Genomic DNA, 6,393 nt, shown 5'->3' on the forward strand with positions numbered 1-6,393 from the left:
TCACATATAAAGGGAGACCTATAAGACTCGTGACTGATCTCTCTTTTGAAACTTGGCAGGCCAGAAAGAATTGGCACGAGATTTTCAGGGTGCTAGACAGAAAAAATATGTAGCCGAGAATCCTTTATCCAGCAAGTCTGTCATTTAGAATAGAAGGAGAGATAAAGGTCTTCCCAAACAAACAAAAACTGAAGGAATTTGTCACCACTAAACCAGCCCTACAAGGGATCCTAAGGGAGACCCTGTGAGACAAAGTACCAGAGACATCACTACAAGCATAAAACATACAGACATCACAATGACTCTAAACCCGTATCTTTCTATAATAACACTGAATGTAAATGGATTAAATGCACCAACCAAAAGACATAGGGTATCAGAATGGATAAAAAAACAAGACCCATCTATTTGCTGTCTACAAGAGACTCATTTTAGACCTGAGGACACCTTTAGATTGAGAGTGAGGGGATGGAGAACTATTTATCATGCTACTGGAAGCCAAAAGAAAGCTGGAGTAGCCATACTTATATCAGACAAACTAGACTTTAAATTAAAGGCTGTAACAAGAGATGAAGAAGGACATTATATAATAGTTACAGGGTCTATCCATCAGGAAGAGCTAACAATTATAAATGTCTATGCGCCGAATACCGGAGCCCCCAAATATATAAAACAATTACTCACAAACATAAGCAACCTTATTGATAAGAATGTGGTAATTGCAGGGGACTTTAACACCCCACTTACAGAAATGGATAGATCATCTAGACACACGGTCAATAAAGAAATAAGGGCCCTGAATGAGACATTGGATCAGATGGACTTGACAGATATATTTAGAACTCTGAATCCCAAAGCAACAGAATATACTTTCTTCTCGAGTGCACATAGAACATTCTCCAAGATAGATCATATACTGGGTCACAAAACAGCCCTTCATAAGTTTACAAGAATTGAAATTATACCATGCATACTTTCAGACCACAATGCTATGAAGGTTGAAATCAACCACAGGAAAAAAGTCTGGAAAACCTCCAAAAGCATGGAGGTTAAAGAACACCCTACTAACGAATGAGTGGGTCAACCAGGCAATTAGAGAAGAAATTTAAAAATATATGGAAACAAACGAAAATGAAAATACAACAATCCAAACGCTTTGGGATGCAGTGAAGGCAGTCCTGAGAGGAAAATACATTACAATCCAGGCCTATCTCAAGAAACAAGAAAAATCCCAAATACAAAATCTAACAGCACACCTAAAGGAAATAGAAGCAGAACAGCAAAGGCAGCCTAAACCCAGCAGAAGAAGAGAAATAATAAAGATCAGAGAAGAAATAAATAATAAAGAATCTAAAAAAACTGTAGAGCAGATCAAGGAAACCAAGAGTTGGTTTTTTGAAAAAGTAAACAAAATTGACAAACCTCTAGCCAGGCTTCTCAAAAAGAAAAGGGAGATGACCCAAATAGATAAAATCATGAATGAAAATGGAATTATTACAACCCATTCCTCACAGATACAAACAATTATCAGGGAATACTATGAAAAATTATATGCTAACAAATTGGACAACCTGGAAGAAATGGACAAATTCCTGAACACCCACACTCTTCCAAAACTCAAACAGGAGGAAATAGAAAGCTTGAACAGACCCATAACCAGCGAAGAAATTGAATCGGTTATCAAAAATCTCCCAACAAATAAGAGTCCAGGACCAGATGGCTTCCCAGGGGAGTTATACCAGACGTTTAAAGCAGAGATAATACCTATCCTTCTCAAGCTTTTCCAAGAAATAGAAAGGGAAGGAAAACTTTCAGATTCATTCTAGGAAGCCAGTATTACTTTGATTCCTAAACCAGACAGAGACCCAGTAAAAAAAGAGAACTACAGGCCAATATCCCTGATGAATATGGATGCAAAAATTCTCAATAAGATACTAGCAAATCGAATTCAACGGCATATGAAAAGAATTATTCACCATGATCAAGTGGGATTCATTCCTGGGATGCAGGGCTGGTTCAACATTCGCAAATCAATCAACGTGATACATCACATTAACAAAAAAAAAGAGAAGAACCATAGGATCCTGTCATCGATGCAGAAAAGGCCTTTGACAAAATCCAGCACCTTTCTTAATAAAAACCCTTGAGAAAGTCGGGATAGAAGGAACATACTTAAAGATCATAAAAGCCATTTATGAAAAGCTCACAGCTAACATCATCCTCAACGGGGAAAAACTGAGAGCTTTTTCCCTGAGATCAGGAACACGACAGGATGCCCATCTCACCGCTGTTGTTTAACATAGTGTTGGAAGTTCTAGCATCAGCAATCAGACAACAAAAGGAAATCAAAGGCATCAAAAATGGCAAAGATGAAGTCAAGCTTTTGCTTTTTGCAGATGACATGATATTATACATGGAAAATCCAATAGACTCCACCAAAAGTCTGCTAGAACTGATACATGAATTCAGCAAAGTTGCAGGATACAAAATCAATGTACAGAAATCAGTTGCATTCTTATACACTAACAATGAAGCAACAGAAAGACAAATAAAGAAACTGATCCCATTCACAATTGCACCAAGAAGCATAAAATACCTAGGATAAATCTAACCAAAGATGTAAAGGATCTGTATGCTGAAAACTATAGAAAGCTTATGAAGGTAATTGAAGAAGATTTAAAGAAATGGAAAGACATTCCCTGCTCATGGATTGGAAAAATAAATATTGTCAAAATGTCAATACTACCCAAAGCTCTCTACACATTCAATGCAATCCCAATCAAAATTGCACCAGCATTCTTCTCGAAACTAGAACAAGCAATCCTAAAATTCATATGGAACCACAAAAGGCCCCGAATAGCCAAAGGAATTTTGACGAAGAAGACCAAAGCAGGAGGCATCACAATCCCAGACTTTAGCCTCTACTACAAAGCTGTCATCATCAAGACAGCATGGTATTGGCACAAAAACAGACACATACACCAATGGAATAGAATAGAAACCCCAGAACTAGACCCACAAACGTATGGCCAACTCATCTTTGACAAAGCAGGAAAGAACATCCAATGGAAAAAAGACAGTCTCTTTAACAAATGGTGCTGGGAGAACTGGACAGCAACATGCAGAAGGTTGAAACTAGACCACTTTCTCACACCATTCACAAAAATAAACTCAAAATGGATAAAGGACCTAAATGTGAGACAGGAAACCATCAAAACCTTAGAGGAGAAAGCAGGAAAAGACCTCTCTGACCTCAGCCGTAGCAATCTCTTACTCGACACATCCCCAAAGGCAAGGGAATTAAAAGCAAAAGTGAATTACTGGGACCTTATGAAGATAAAAAGCTTCTGCACAGCAAAGGAAACAACCAACAAAACTAAAAGGCAACCAACGGAATGGGAAAAGATATTCGCAAATGACATATCGGACAAAGGGCTAGTATCCAAAATCTATAAAGAGCTCACCAAACTCCACACCCCAAAAACAAATAACCCAGTGAAGAAATGGGCAGAAAACATGAATAGACACTTCTCTAAAGAAGACATCCGGATGGCCAACAGGCACATGAAAAGATGTTCAGCGTCGCTCCTTATCAGGGAAATACAAATCAAAACCACACTCAGGTATCACCTCACGCCAGTCAGAGTGGCCAAAATGAACAAATCAGGAGACTATAGATGCTGGAGAGGATGTGGAGAAAAGGGAACCCTCTTGCACTGTTGGTGGGAATGCAAATTGGTGCAGCCGCTCTGGAAAACAGTGTGGAGGTTCCTCAGAAAATTAAAAATAGACCTACCCTATGACTCAGCAATAGCATTGCTAGGAATTTATCCAAGGGATACAAGAGTACTGATGCATAGGGGCACTTGTACCCCAATGTTCATAGCAGCACTCTCAACAATAGCCAAATTATGGAAAGAGCCTAAATGTCCATCAACTGATGAATGGATAAAGAAATTGTGGTTTATATACACAATGGAATACTACGTGGCAATGAGAAAAATTGAAATATGGCCCTTTGTAGCAACGTGGATGGAACTGGAGAGTGTGATGCTAAGTGAAATAAGCCATACAGAGAAAGACAGATACCATATGGTTTCACTCTTATGTGGATCCTGAGAAACTTAACAGGAACCCATGGGGGAGGGGAAGGAAAAAAAAAAAAGAGGTTAGAGTGGGAGAGAGCCAAAGTATAAGAGACTGTTAAAAACTGAGAACAAACTGAGGGTTGATGGGGGGTGGGAGGGAGGAGAGGGTGGGTGATGGGTATTGAGGAGGGCACCTTTTGGGATGAGCACTGGGTGTTGTATGGAAACCAATTTGTCAATAAATTTCATACATAAAAAATGTTTAATTTTGATTTTACTTTAATTACACTATAGCTAACATACAGTGTGTAATTAGTTTCAGGTGTACAATAAAGTGATTCAACGATTCCATGTATTTCTCAGTGCTCATCAAGATAAGTGTATTCTTAATCCCCTTCACTTATTTCACCCATCCCACCCACCACCTACCCTCTGCTAACCAGCAGTTTGTTCTCTATAGTTAAGAGTCTCTCCTTTGGTTTGTTTCTTATTTCCCCTTGTTCATTTGTATTGCTTCTTAAATAGCACATATGAGTGAAATCATATCGTATTTGTCTTTCTCTGACCTATGTCACTTAGCATTGAAGTCTCTAGATCCATCCATGTTGTTGCAAATGGCAAGATTTCATTCTTTTTTGTGGCTGAATAATGTGTATGCATGCGCGCGCATGTGTGTGTGTGTGTGTGTGTGTGTGTGTGTGTGTGTTTGCATGTGTATCACTTTTTTATCTATCAATCTACCAATGGACACTTAAGCTGCTTCCATAATTTGGCTATTGTAAATAATGCTACATAGGGGTGCATATATCCTTTCAAATTAGTGTTTACATATTCTTTGGGTAAATACTGAGTAGTGCGATTACTGGATCATATGATAATTCTATTTTTAGTTTTTTTGAAGAACCTCCATACTATTTTCCACAGTAACTGCATCAGTTTGCATTTCCACCAGCAGTGCATGAGGATTCCTTTTTTCCCACATTCTTGCCAACACTTGTCATATCTTGAGTTTTTTGTTTTATCCATTCTGACAGGTGTGAGGTGACATCTCATTGGGGTTTCGACTTGCATTTCCCTGATGATGAGTGATGTTGAGCACCTTTTCATGGGTCTGTTGGTCATCTGTATGTCTTTGGATAAATGTATATTCATGTCTTCTGCCCATTTGGGAAAAGCTTTCAATTAGCAATAATCGCGCCTTGGATAAACCTCATTGGCTACGATACTGCCACTGCGCAAAGCTTCTTCTGCCCATTTTTAAATTGGATTATTTGTAGGGGTTTTTTTTTGGTGTTGAGTTTTATAAGTTCTTTATATATTTTGGATACCTTTATCAGATATGTCAATTGCAAATATCTTCTCCCCTTCAGTAGGTTGTCTTTTAGTTGTGTTTATTGTTTCCTTTGCTGTGCAGAAGCTTTTAATTTTGATGTACTCCCAATAGTTTATTTTTGCTTTTGTTTCCTTTGCCTTAGGAAACATATTTAGAAAAATATTGTTAGGACTGATGTCAGAGAAAATACTGCTTGTGCTCTCTTCTAGGATTTTTATGGTTTCAGGTCTCACATTTAGGTCCTTAATCCATTAAAAAAATTTTAATTTCAGTGTAGATAACATACAATGTTATATTAGTTTCAGGTGTACAATACAGTGGTTCAACAATTTCATACATCATCCAGTGCTCATCATGACAAGATTTCTTAATCCATTTTGAATTTATTTCAGTGTATGGTGTAAGAAAAAATCCAGTGTCCTTCTTTTTTATGTAGCTTTCCACTTTTCCCAGCACCATTTGTTGAATAGACTTTTTCCCATTGTGTATTCTTGCCTCCTTTACTGAAGATGAATTGACCATATAATCATGGGTTTATTTCTGGGCTGTCTATTCTGCTACATTGATATATGTGTCCACGTTTGTGCAAGTACCATACTGTTTTGAATACTAGAGCTTTGTAATATAACTTTAAGTCTGCAATTGTGACACATCCAGCTTTGTTTTTCTTTTTCAAGATTGCTTTGGCTACTCAAGGTCTTTTGTGGTTCCATACAAATTTGGGGATTGTTTGTTTTAGTTATGTGAAAAATGCTTTTGGTATTTTGATGGGAATTGAATTAAATCTGTAGATTGCTTTGGTTGTATGGACATTTTAACAATATTTGTTCTTCCAATCCATGAGCATGGAATGTCTTTCCAATTGTTGGTGTCATCAATGAATTCTAGTTTTCAGGGTACAGGCCTTCTCACCTCTTTAGTTAAGTTTATTTCTAGGTATTTTATTATTTTTGGTGCAACTGTAAATGGGAT

The 6,393-nt window shown here is 37.6% G+C and overlaps 1 pseudogene; it reads right to left on the reverse strand.

Annotated features, from left to right (window-relative positions):
• Positions 1 to 5,206: 5,206 nt before the first annotated feature.
• Positions 5,207 to 5,331, reverse strand: LOC122478174 (annotated as a pseudogene).
• Between the last annotated feature and the right edge of the window lie 1,062 nt (positions 5,332 to 6,393).

The sequence above is a fragment of the Prionailurus bengalensis genome, chromosome X (assembly GCF_016509475.1).
Source record: "Prionailurus bengalensis isolate Pbe53 chromosome X, Fcat_Pben_1.1_paternal_pri, whole genome shotgun sequence".
NCBI lineage: Eukaryota > Metazoa > Chordata > Mammalia > Carnivora > Felidae > Prionailurus > Prionailurus bengalensis.